The sequence below is a fragment of the Lycium barbarum genome, chromosome 2 (assembly GCF_019175385.1).
Source record: "Lycium barbarum isolate Lr01 chromosome 2, ASM1917538v2, whole genome shotgun sequence".
Taxonomy (NCBI): Eukaryota; Viridiplantae; Streptophyta; class Magnoliopsida; order Solanales; family Solanaceae; genus Lycium; species Lycium barbarum.
In genome coordinates this window covers 3,925,013-3,939,261 of record NC_083338.1, presented here as the reverse complement: position 1 = coordinate 3,939,261, position 14,249 = coordinate 3,925,013, and positions in this window count along the sequence as shown.

The window sequence follows — 14,249 nt, the reverse complement described above, 5'->3', positions numbered from 1 at the left end:
TGTTTAAAAAACTATGTTGTATGATTCAGCTTGGAATTGAATCCATAAAAGAATGTGATTTGATTTTTAATTGCAATTCTTACCCGAGTTGCTTTTTCTGTATTTTTGTTTTTGTTTTTTGGATGGTGTGATTATCTAATGCTCACTAAAATTTAGTAGTTATTTGTCACCATGGTTTGTATTTTCTGAAAAGTTTAGAAGCAGAAAATTTTATTAGGTAAATGAAGATGATTAGAACAAAGTAGAAATAATTAGGAAAGTAATTATGAATGGCTGTAGATTGGGCTGGACTTCGAGGAGTTTGCCGCTGAATAATTTTTCCTTATTTTTTTGGTTGTGGATGGGGGTTTCACTATATGGTCATTTTGGGACTTCTATTTAGAGCATTGGCTTATTTTACGTGCTTTAAGCCAAAATGTCTTTTAAGCATTTTTTTTAGGGTTTTGGATAAAATTAAAAAGAAAAATTCTTTTAAAAATTTATTTTTAAGCTAAACTAATAAAAATAAGTTAAAATTTCTAACTTATGACTTTTGATTTATAAGTCAAAAGCCTTAAGGCCATCCAAACAAGCTCTTAAAAAGCTTACAGTGTATGGTTCAGTTTGGAATTGAATCCATAAAGAAGAGATAACTGATTTTATTTGCAATTATTACCAAACTGTTTTTCCGGTCCTTTTTCTTTTACTTATGTGTGATCCAAATAAATTTTATCTCAATAACACTCTAAGTAGGCGTTTGGACATGAGATTTCATCTCATGAGATGAAATCAGCATTTGAACATGTGATTTTATCTCTGATTTCATCTCATGAGATGAAATTTCAAATCATGTAAAAAAGCATGAATCGAGATTTGCAATCATGATTTAAAAAAATATAAATGTAAAATTTGACTCATACATTTATCTTTTATTAAAAAAAGACTCATAAGTTGGTAGATATATTTACCAATCATGTTTACTAACTATTTGTATTAAATATTAATCTGCAAGTTGATAAAACATTTTCAACAATTAATTACTCCCACCAATCATATTAAATTCTACCAACTTTGTTCGTCTTCTCAGTCATCTAATCGGAAAATGCATGTTCGGCGTGAAGAGATTATTCGTATCATATGGGAGAATTATATTAAAGAATAGTTATATTACTATTCATGTTAAATTTTCCTTTTTATTGAATTAAAGTTTGATTAATTGATGTTATATTTTTTAAAGGTCTTCTAGTAGCTTATTAATTTTATTATGAACCATGATTTACTCATTTGGTAAGATTATATAAGAATTGAAAAAAAATTGATGATTTTTATAACTTGTGAGATTTTTAAATTTAGAAAAAAAATTATAATTTAAAAAATTCAAATTACATGTTAAAATATGATTTCATTTCATGACGTGTCCAAACCGCCCCTAAATTTACTCCTACAATGTTACAACTTCGTCAATTCCCAATAAACTTTATAGATTTGTCTATTTGTTTCTCGAATACATCATAGCATGTCACCTTAAAAACTTACGTGTTATTTGTCTTAGCTTTAACGGAAAAGGTCCAAATATACCTCTGAACTATTGAAAAAGACTCATAAATACCCTTCTTCCACCTTTTGGTCTAAAAATACCCTTAAGGTTTGTTTTTGGCTCAAATATACCCCTCAAACTAACAAAGTTAAAGTTAACTCTTTTAAAAAATATGAACAAAACTGATTTTTTTTTTTGCATTTCATGAATTAATCAACGATTTTTTTTTTTTTTTTGCATTTCGTGAATAAAAAAATGAAATAGGATAAAAAAATTAATTTTGTTCATATAAAAACAAAATTAGAAAATATATTTTGTCCAATTTTCCAATTTCGTTTTTATATGAACGAAAAAAAAAATTATCCTATTTCGTTTTTATATGAACGATTTTTTTTTATCCTATTTCGTTTTTTAATACACGAAATGCAAAAAAAATTATAATTTCCTATTTCGTTTTTTTATTCACGAAATGCAAAAAAAAACATATTTCGTTGATTAATTCACGAAATGCAAAAATAAAAATAAAAACAGTTTCGTTCATATTTTTAAATTTTTTAGTTTTTAATTTTTAAGTTTCCACACAATTTTTTTTAAAACAAATATGTAAATTACGGAATTTTATTATTGGCAATTTTTTTTTTAAATCTGGAATTTTAAATTACTGAAAATTTATTATTGGCAATTTTTTTTTTTAAATTTGGATTTTTTTTTTAAATTACGGAATTTTATTATTGACCAATTACAAATTGCCATTTGGCTTTTTAAAAGAGTTAATTTTAACTTGTTAGTTTGAGGGGTATATTTGAGCCAAAAACAAACCTTAAGGGTATTTTTAGACCTAAAAGGTGGATGGAAGGGTATTTTTAGACCAAAAGGTGGAAGGAGGGTATTTATGAGTCTTTTTCAATAGTTCAGGGATATTTTTGGACCTTTTCCGTAGCTTTAATAATGATAACCTTATGGATTCATTTGTCGGACTACATCATGCCAAGTGGACTTATATCTTCAAAAGCTTTTCGCTTTCATTTCTCATTTGACATAGATTCTGCAACAAGTTTTATTAATTTAATGTGCCATTGATGTTTACTATCCCAGTGATCTTTTTCTCTTTGAACCAATAAGGGTTACATATATGTTATCAAAGAAAGTTAATTTTCCACTTACACATAACCAAATAAAGTTATTTTTTCTTAAAATTTCTTTTTAAGGAAATCATTTTTTATGTTCTAAAATATTTTCATACCAATCATGACTTGAGTAAAATTCACGAATAGTTACTTTTTAATCTTTATAATTACTAAATAATTATCATCCTAGAATTCTTAATTCACCAAAAAATAATCAGGATAATCGCAAATAGCCACTTCTAATTCATATAACTGAAAAATATTTATTATGCTTAGTTTTAAAATCCATAAAAATTTCTAAAATAATATTAAAAAATAATGAGGTGTCAACTCTAATGAATTGACTAGGAAGATTGCTCTTAGATCCTGCATAATAATTTACAATTTTCTTCTCAATTTGTACATTGGAGCAGACTTATTGTACATCAATGAAGGTTCAAATCAGAAGGTCTCTTCATGTGATATAGAGGCTGAGATGTGTCTCTGTTTGTCTCCAGTAAAATCTTAATTACTTGAAAGTTACAGAAAAGTACATATGAAAGTGAAAGCACAATTGTTAAACAATCACTCATTGCCTAAACAAGTACTCTCTAATTGCCTTAACTTAATAACACAAGCATTAATGTAAAATACAAGATTAAGTACCTGATTAGTGATATTGTTGAACAATTGCTTTTTCCTTTTATTGAAGTGCACATATAAAGTATGGAACCTAAATACTACCTAATCCATGATTTCACCTTTTTCTGCGTAGATCCATAATTCTTAATAAGTGATTTATCTAAATCTATTACTCCTAGTAGGTTGACACAAAAATTATGTGTCTAAATGCAAAATCATGCTAAGTTTATATAAGGAGTTGTCACCGTATTTGACCTTTTACCTAACATAATTTTTAGTCATGGATGAAGATTTTGGGGTGACAATAAATAATAATTGAAATAATTAATCAAAGGGAAAAAAAATCCATAAACAAAAATTAGGGGTAAGTGGAAGTGGGCATAGTGGAAGTGGTTCATGTAGGTGTGATTGCTCAGCAAAGGAATATTGCAAGATTAGTTCCACCCTATCCTAGTTGGAACTGATAATTAATATATTTTTAGTAAGGGAGATAATAAATATAGTTCTCTAATAAGGGGGTGTAATAAATATTGTTTGGTGGCTTGGAGCAACCTAAATATGGATAAGACTTATTCTTTATTAAAAGATGAGCGGAAAAAAGAAAAATAACATTTTTGGCCATTAATTATTGACAATTTTTTTAAAATCTTAGTCCTTGTTATATTTGACTATGCATATCTTGTTTTTATTAATGAAATGTGTGTTTTTGTCCTTTTATATAGAGGTTATGTTGTATTTAGATTATTTAGGTAAAAATGAACGTCAAATATAGAGTAATACAATCTCAATATAATATATGGGTAATTAAATGGTACAGTGAAACAATTGATAATCATGAAAATATACTTAGTCATATATCACATGATCTAGAAGCAAAATTTATTAAAACAAAATATAGAGATCAAAATGTTATTAACTCCAAAAAAGTACAAATGGTCTTCGCCGTATTTGTAAAACATTTTTAATTGGTTAATAATATATTAAATGATCTGTGTTATAAAATAATAAAACAAGCAAGAACAATATTGTAGACAAAGAGAGAAGAGGGTTCTTATTTCTTATGAGGGATGAAATACAATGAAGAGAACATCTCTATTTATAGGAGAGAATTGACTTGGTGTCAAAGTCACAAATCCTAAAATCCCTCCTAAAGATAGACATCACAATATTATAATAATATTTATAACACTCCCCCTTGATGTCTATTTCGATAGATAATATGTCTCATTAAAACCTTACTAGAAAAAACCCAATGGGAAAAAATCTAGTGAAGGAAAAAGAGTACACATTTATAATAATACGCTATTTGGTTGCCTCATTAAAAACCTTACAAGGAAAAACCCAATGGGACAAAAATCTTGAAAGGGAAAAAGAGTACAACGCGTATTAACTCCCCCTGATGAGAATTTCAATCCAAAAACTTGAATCTTCACTCGAGATTTGCAGTTGGTATAGACTTGGTGAATAAATCAGTCATATTATCACTCGAACAATTTGTTGCACCTTGCTATCACCATTCTTTTGGAGCTCGTTTGTGAAGAACAACTTTGGTGAAATGAGCTTTGTCCTTTTATGAATCCACTCTTTTGTTGGGCTATGTGTGTTGTTGTATCTTCAATCTTTGGATAGAGTTGCATCAGCATATAATATTGTTGAAATCACTCCAAGTGCATTCCTGACTTGCTTTATAAACAAATGTTATCTTTATATGATTTGATTGTCATGTAGACCAACATCATATGACTATAATCCCTCATAGTCATTGCAAAATATATAAATGCATCAATTGCATAAAGATATGGCACTTCAGGACCAAAATATTCTGCAAGTTTCTCATTTCAACTTCTTTCAACAGATAATATACTCTTTTGAGAATTTTTTAAGAGTTTCAATAATATTTAAGTAATCAACTTGCACCAACAATATGACATATTTTGATTTTCACAAAGACGTGAGGATAAATAGAGTCATTTGTGCCCTTAGTCAGTAAATATCCATTAAGGTGATAAAATCGTATTCACCTTGCTTAACTTAATTCATATAAGAATTATGAACAAATTTCTACAACTTGTATATGCTTCAGGCATTTAAAATTCTTCAGGAATTTTCATATAATTTTGTCAAGTAATTCATATAGGCTGTGACAACATCTATTTCTATTTGAATATGTGACATCTTCGGGTGTCCGGACAGCAGGTCCAATAAGCTTTATGCTTACCAAGATGTGTCATTTCACTTGATAATATTTTCTACGTTAATATGCGTTAATAGACGTAGAATTTCGATCCTCACAATAGAATTTAAATCCTCACAATCTTTTACAATATTGCGCTATATTGTACCAAAGGTATCGTCAACGATATATCATTTGTATCGGTTCTCAATATGACATAACTTATTGAGATCTCATCACTTCCATTATTTTTAGGTACCTAAATCTCTCATGAGGTTTCATGAAGTGTTATGTCGTAGGCTCTTCAAGAGCATATTGCCTCCTTAAAATGATCATTAATCATTTTCTCCTCTTTCTTTTCAATGATTATTGCGTTTGGAACCGATTAGTCTACCACGCTTCATGCATGCTGTAGACTCTGTCCTTCAGGGACATGAATTTAATAGAAGCTTTTTGCAGCTGAAATTAGAAATTAATTTTGGGTCAGCAAATGTTTCTAGCATTTGAGTTGAATTATCCTTTAAATGAGGATCATACTAATGATAATTCATAACATATTTCTCAGCTGCTTCTTCTCTCCCCCTTATGTTAGAAAAACTAACATATATCCCATCTTCTTTAGGGGAATCCATCTTTGTGCATCACGGTAGATTAATTAATCATATACCACACATAAAAATTGTTAGATGGAAATATTTGGTTCCTGACCTTGAACCAATTGTGAGGGGAGAATTTATCATAATTCTTTGGTCTGAAGCATATAACTGTTGTTGTATGCAATATATCATATTTCAGATCACCACATGAAGCTTTGTTCTCATAAACAATGGTTTAGCTATTTAGTAGAGGCATTTAACGTCAAAACAGCTTGGATATAAACTAGCATTAACAAGATGAATTATCTTGATAACATATCTGAAAATTGTGCTCTCAACTCAATTATTTTGAGCAAGTAATTTTGCATATGTCAAACTGCGGATTGACAATAAAAGCACATGTGACCGTCTTATCTATGCATCTATTTAAGACATCACATAACAGGTGAACGGACCCATATTCACCTTTTATATTTTTTCAGAATTTAGGGAACTCAATCCCAACTTTAGCCTGTATAATCAACTTATCATGAGAAAAAACAACAACAATAAATTCTTGAAGAATCTTCTAGTTCTTCAATATATGTCAAATACTCAATCTACACATCATATTTGAATCGGGATGATCAAATCGGTCATGCCGACTAATAAAATTATTTATACTAGTAAACTTTAAGTTTACCATGTCATGTGCTATTTGTTTTAGTAAACTTCTGGTTTACTATGACATGAATTTTATATCAATATAAACTTCTGGTTTATTGTTCATGTGATTCATCATGCTTATATTTGTAGTACAAATCGGGCAACGTTTCATAAATATATTTCTTACCCGTAGTAACTTGAAGATATTCAATCTTCCAATCCTTTGTAGTATTGATCATTTTTATCGTAAACTTCGGGTTTACTACAACTTGTATTTCAATCATAACAACCTTTTATATTGCGATACAAGAAGAATGACATAATAATAGATAAACTCTTCAGGAGCTTTCAATTTACTTTCCATAATCATTTATTGTTTGGACACTACTGGGTCATGATTCTTGTGCACAAATAATTAAGCTCTTTTGGAGACCTTGATCACTAATTTTGCACTACCAAATATTGCTTAGACACTGCTGGTGTCACAAAAGAGAATTTGATGATCTTTCTGATGTCATGTAAGAAGACAGTAAACAAATTTACTTTTAAAGATAATAAATTCATTAATAACTAACAATAAACATTATGCTCTAAACTTCAGTATTTCAAACATCTCCTTCAGGGAGATTCGTTATTAACATCTAAATATTTTGTATCTTAGCGGTGACCACATAAAATTACATCATTGATCAAGAAAAATATATGAATTTGTTATTTCCTTCAGGAAAATCAATAACAACTAACCAATGCTATATCAATGTGGTTATAATAGAAAATATTCTACAGAAACCCTTGGAATGATACGTTATAAAGGTATCCAAGATAATTTGACGTACGATAGGTACGTGCAGCAATGACCTTCATACCACAAAATAACATCTATATCCTTTGTTATTTTATCTCTTCAAGAGGTGTGTTGTGGTATTTCTTCATTCACTTCGGGGAATGAAACTTGGTCATTTAGATGAGCTTTATACATAATTTTCAATAGCTTATTATTTCTCTCAACCACAAGAAAACACCACTGCATTATATTTCTCAAACCTTTTTCTGCTTGTCAGAAGTCATACCAATAATTCTAGATCACCAAAATACGTATAGAACCATTCCTTAGTAGTAAGTTACGTAATATCAAGGCATGTTAGTAATTTTCGAATGAAGTTGCTGACAACTTTAAAATCTCTAGTCAACTAATTATATCCGCCACAAACAGCTAACAACTTGTTTTCCCTAAACATGCATATAATACCAAATTGATGATCAACAGGAACAAGTTCTCATAATATGACCAAACTAGCAAAGGGAAGAGACAAAAACATAATCCTGTAGTGAAAGAAGGCAATTTATGAGTTCTAGTGCAAACAAAAATAAGGCAATTAGATGTCTTTTCCTTTTAACAAATATAGATATTATATCAATCTCAAAAAATTACACATAAAACCCTTAGCCAGTTCCAAATATAGTATAAATTTGACGTTTGAAATCAAAGGATTTTGAGACTTGCAATTGATATCAAGATATTGAATTGAAACGTTTGGACACTTTCAACCATGATATATTTCAACTGTATGTACTTTGTCCTACGACTTCCATAGTTTGATATTAGATCCAGTACATCTAAATTCAACCAAGATTAGTACTTGACAATTCGTTTCCAAAATAAAAATAGGTACAAAAATAGGATAATATTTATCTTCTAAGTGGTACTACTTCGGGAGTAAGTTTTTATTTAATGTTTCAGGAGTAAATTTCAAATTTACTACTTCAGGAGAAAAATTAAAGTCTACTATTTCAGGAGTAAACCATAGAATATTTAGAATATTTTTTCTCAATTATTCCACCTCTTTTGGAGGTGAATCGTGATATCTTCACAATAAAGTGCATGCCCGTATCTATAAGCTTTACTAAATATTGTCACATTCACTTCAGGGAATGAATTTGTATTTATAACATTTATCAAAAGTTTTCATTCTTCGGGAACGTGCCTTAAGCATATTAAATTATAATAGCTTATAATCTCTTTTAAGATATTGCTACTTCAGGAGCAAATCGAGATATAGATATACTATAGAGAATTTTTCTCTAACATATCTTCAGTCATAATCACAACAAGCCTATAAAAATATTACCATTTCCGGTGATAATAGGCATAATTTAGTCTTAAGCAGACAACGGCAATATCACCACTTCGGGTGGTATAAACGTAAATCTTAGTCATGGTGAGCGTCCAAAATGAATTGAAAACAAAAAATAAACAGTAATTTAATAAATTACTAAAAGGTTAAATCAGATGAGAATATCTTATATGTTGCATCAGCAAAAGAAATGTACTTGGCAAAGAATTATGGAGATATCACTTGATAATGATATAATAATAGAATTACTGTCATAAATATGCTCATTATGATTCACCAATATTACCTGGATATAATAGTCTACTTGTCCGTGGTCCATTGAAAAACTTAATTACACTTTGTTAATCAACCTGGACAATTAAAATAGCAGAGGAAGATATTACCTTTGACATCTTGAATTTGGCCTTAGGTTTTGGAGACTTACCCTTAATTGGTGCCTCTCGGTCAAGTTCTCTTTCCGCTGGAACAATTATGCACCGACGGTATGTTATTTTTTGTGAACAAGAAAATTAGTTCCACTTCAATAAATTTTAGACTCGTGCTGATAACGTGTTATAAAATAATAAAACAAGCAAGAATAATATTGTAGACAAAGAGAGAAGAGGGTTCTTATTTCTTATGAGGGATGAAATACAATGAAGAGAACATCTCTATTTATAGGAGAGAATTGACTTGGTGCCAAAGTCACAAACCCTAAAATTCCTCCTAAAAATAGACATCACAATATTATAATAATATTTATAACAATCTGCGCATTCAATACATTTATTTTTAAGTGCTATTAGTAAAGTCATTTAAGAAAAAAAACTTTTCATCTCACTCTGAGTGAGTGATCTAATCCAATTTGAATACGTTTTGTTTACCTAATTTATATTGTGGTATTTGACCTCATTGTTTCAATGTCTAGAAACAATCATAAGTCTTTATTAAATTTGGATGAAAATACCATCATATGATTAAGTTGTAACTTCTAGTTGATAATATAAAGTCTTAAAGTCAATCTAAAGTCGGATTTAAAAACTTCATTGCTAAAATCAACTTACAGCAATTATTTGAGGCATAAATCTGTGAACTACATTATTATGATTTGTAGTATCATCTTATTTGTTTGAGAGATCCATCAGTCGAGACTTGCAATATTATATTTAAATTTGAGTAAACTCATTTAGATCGGACTGATTTTATTAGACTGGCTTAAAAATTGACTTTCGGGAGAGGTCAACAATTGCTAACCTTTTTTCTTATTTTACGTGGCATACTTTCGTTTTTAGTGTGTCACATAAATAACAATATGTTTTTATATCTAAAAATAATTTAATTTTAAACTACTTTTTTTACCCTTAGTGCGATTTTTTTTTTAACCACACAAATACTTATAATTTATTTTAGCGCATAAATTTCAAAACTTTTTCTCTTTCTAAACTTAAACTTCGAGCCTAATAAAATATCGTGGCACGAAATTAGGTCAAAGTTTATAATTCAGTGTGAGTGTATCTACGTAAAGAACTCACTGCTTCATAATGTTAGAGCTCATTTGGTAAGAGGGATAAGGGATAATTAAATCCGTAATTAAATTTGAGATGAGTTTATTCCATATCGTTGAGATAAAATTGTGGTATAACTAATTTCAGGATTAGTTATTCCTAGATTGTGTGGGAGGGTTGGATAACAATCTCAGAATAACTAATCCCGAAATAATAAATCTTGAGATAACTTGTTCCCAAACCAAATGACTATTAGATAATTTCTTTCCAATATTAGATAATTGAACATATTAGATAATTTCTTTCCGTCTACTTAATCATTGACATGCGAAACTAACAATACTAACGAGTTTCTCAAACTTCGAATTCAATAGTTCAAATTTCCACTTAAAATTTTAACTTATTTTTTAAATGAAATCGTCTAATCACAATAAATCACATTTTCAACTTGAAATACCTTTTTTACCCTTTTCGAACTTCATTCAATTCATGTCCAAACGCTTAAACGGGTGAAAGTGATTCCTTTTTCCTGTTTTTTCACTGTATTCAAATTTGGGCTCCATCTGATCCCAATTCATGCCATCTATGTCCATTAAAGACTATGCATTTTTATTAGAATTTTTTTTTCATACCAAAATTAAATTAGAAACCTCTCATTAAATTTTTTCTAATCACGACACTTTGTTGTTGATAGTGAAAGCGAAATTACTTGTGATATATGCATTCCTTTATCCATAATAAAAAATTTGCAGTATTTTTCCCTGAGCCGTCACGTGTCACTTTCCAAATAGAGAAAGCCACTGCTGCAGCCCAAAGCTCTGAACTAACCCAAAAATGGCAGTGACTTTACCCCACCACCCCCACCCCCAGTTAGTGAAAATAACAAAAATGATCCCTTATATTTGAGGTATGTTCAGAATAGCATCTTAAGTAGGCGTTTGGCCATAGAAATAAAAAAAAAGGCTTAATGCATATGCATCCTCCTAAGCTTGTCATTTTTTTCCTTTTTGGCACCTCAACAAAGTGTTGTTCCTATTGAATTCCTTAACTCATCCTCAAGTGTGTCTATTAAACCCTCTAAATCTAATTTTTATTAGAAGCAAAAAATAAATTGTGGTAATGAAGGTAAAGTAATATTTTACGCGTGTGGTAAGCTATTCTTTAGGTTATGAATGTGTCGGTTTCTGCTGGTTATGCTCTTTCAATGACAGCTTAATTAAGAGCTTATTCTTTTTTCTCCTCTCAATTGCTGCTAACCTTAGCTAAAAAATGGAATAATTAAATTAGAATATATATTAGCATGTTGCGACATTGAAGATAGAATACTATGTAAGTCAGATTGTGTTTGATGGACACACTTGAGGAAGAGTTTAGGGGTTCAATAGAAACAACACTTAGTTGAGGTGCCAAAATGGAAAAAAGAGACAAGTTCAAGGGGCTGCATATGCATTAAGCCTAAAAAAATCACTTTTTTTTTGAAGTTTTGGAGTTGGAGTTGGAATTGTGTTTGACCATACTTTTTGAAATTGACTTTAAGACTTTATATTATCAACTAGAAGTTTTTAAATCCAACTTTAAATGGAGTCTGAAGAGGGTGGGATGTACGCAAACCTTATCTACCTTGGGGTGGAGAGGCTGTTTCTGAGAGACCCCCGACTCAAAAAAGGAGACATCAAAATAGCAAGATACATAATAAATGCACCAAAAGATAGGCATACACACAAATCATAGGAACCTAGGCTGTACACCTCTAAATGTGCATTTCATCCGTCAAATTTAATTGACAAAATTCGATAAATATTTTGCTAGAGACTAAAAGTATTAATTTAAATAAACTTAAAAGATAAAAAACGTTCAATGCATACTTAGGGTCCGTTTGTCCATGAGAATTATTCACTTTTTTCCGGAATATTTATTCACTTTTTTCACTTTATGATATTTGACCATAAAAATTTCAAATACAACATTTTTCACTTTCAATACATTCAGACAATTAAATATTTTTTGTAAAAATTATAACCAAACACAACTCCATCTTCAACTTCAACTCCAAAATATCAAATAAAGTGAAAAATATTTGATTTTCATGGCCAAACGCCTACTTAAACGCTATTGTGAACCTACCCTCAAACAGAGTCCGGAACTAAAATGCCCCCAAAAAAATCACTTTGAACCAAAATACCCCAACAAAAAAAAATTTACCAAAGTACCTTTAGCGCAGTAAAATACTGCGCTATAGCACTTCACGGAGACGGAGCTGTTAAGTGCTATAGCGCAGTATTTACTACGTTATAGGAATTTTTTTCTATAACGCAGTAAAATACTGCGTTATAGAAACAGTACCAATTTTTTTTTTCTATAACGCAGTAAAATACTGCATTATAGAAAAGAGTACCAATTTTTTTTTTCTATAACGCAGTAAAATATTGCGTTATAGAAACAGTACAAAAAAAAAAGTTGGCCAACTTTATTTTTTGCAACACTTAGTGTTTTTTTCCATACTTTGACCAATAATTAGTCGTGTGTCAAGACTCCGAAACGTCAATATTTTATATAGAACCTGATATTTTTTTCTACGTACAATAATGTAGGCCCAATACAACAAGGATACGTAGACGTTCGGATCATCATTTTAGGGGTTGAAAAGGTGCACGAAGTAAGTTTTGTTTGTAAACTTTAGGTTTAAGTGTTCTATATACATAGACGTCCATTTTTGTTTGAAGACTCCGAAACGTCAATATTTTATAAAGAATCTGATATTTTTTTCTGCGTACAATAATGTAGGCCCAATACATCAATGATACGTAGACGTTCGGATCGTCATTTTAGGGGTTGAAAAGGTGCCCGAAGTAAGTTTTATTTGAAAAAACTTAATGTTTGACTGTAAAGTTATTTTAGTCAACTTTATATGTCGAGAAAATTAGTCAGCTTTATTTTCAAAAATTGAAACAGCAGAAGTGAAGTTGACATTCACAGCTACATTACCCCGAGATTTTTACGTTGAAATCTATTGCGTATCATCATCTTATAAGTAAATAAAACTGAAAATTTCACGCCAATTTGGGAAAAAATTGAAATTGAATTGGATAAAAGGTGTTTTTTTTTTAAATCGGATCGGCTTTGTCCAAGTAGATCTCGAAAAAATACGCAAGTTCAAAAAAAAAAAAACGCGTAAAACAGACATCCGAGCGCAAAGTTATGACCATCTAAAGTTTCACCACTTTACAACTAATTTTTCTCCCTATATTTTTTAGAATTATATTTATATTCAAAACAAAGTTATGTCTTGATTAAAAAATAACACGCTTAAATCAAAATCTTTAAAAAATAAAACACTCTAAAGTTTCCAGACAAAACTTACTTCGGGCACCTTTTCAACCCCTAAAATGACTATTCGAACGTCTACATGTCCTTGATGTATTGGGACTACATTATTGTACGCAGAAAAAAATATCAGGTTCTATATAAAATATTGACGTTTCGGAGTCTTGACACACGACTAATTATTGGTCAAAGTATGGAAAAAAACATTAAGTGTTGCAAAAAATAAAGTTGGCCAACTTTTTTTTTGGTACTGTTTCTATAACGCAGTATTTTACTGCGTTATAGAATTTTTTTTGGTACTCTTTTCTATAACGCAATATTTTACTGCGTTATAGAATTTATTTTTGGTACTGTTTCTATAACGCAGTATTTTACTGCGTTATAATTTTTTTTTTTTCCTATAACGTAGTAAAATTATGCGCTAAAGATACTTTGATAATTTTTTTTTTATTGGGATATTTTGATTCAAAGTAATTTTTTGGGGGGGCATTTTAGTTTCAGACTCCCCTCAAACATAAGAGATGATTTTTGTTGTTTTCATCCTTCCAGTTGTTGGTCTATCGTGCCCCATTTCCCCCCTAATCCTCTGATCACGTGACCCACTCCCCTGTACCCCCACCCCCCTTAA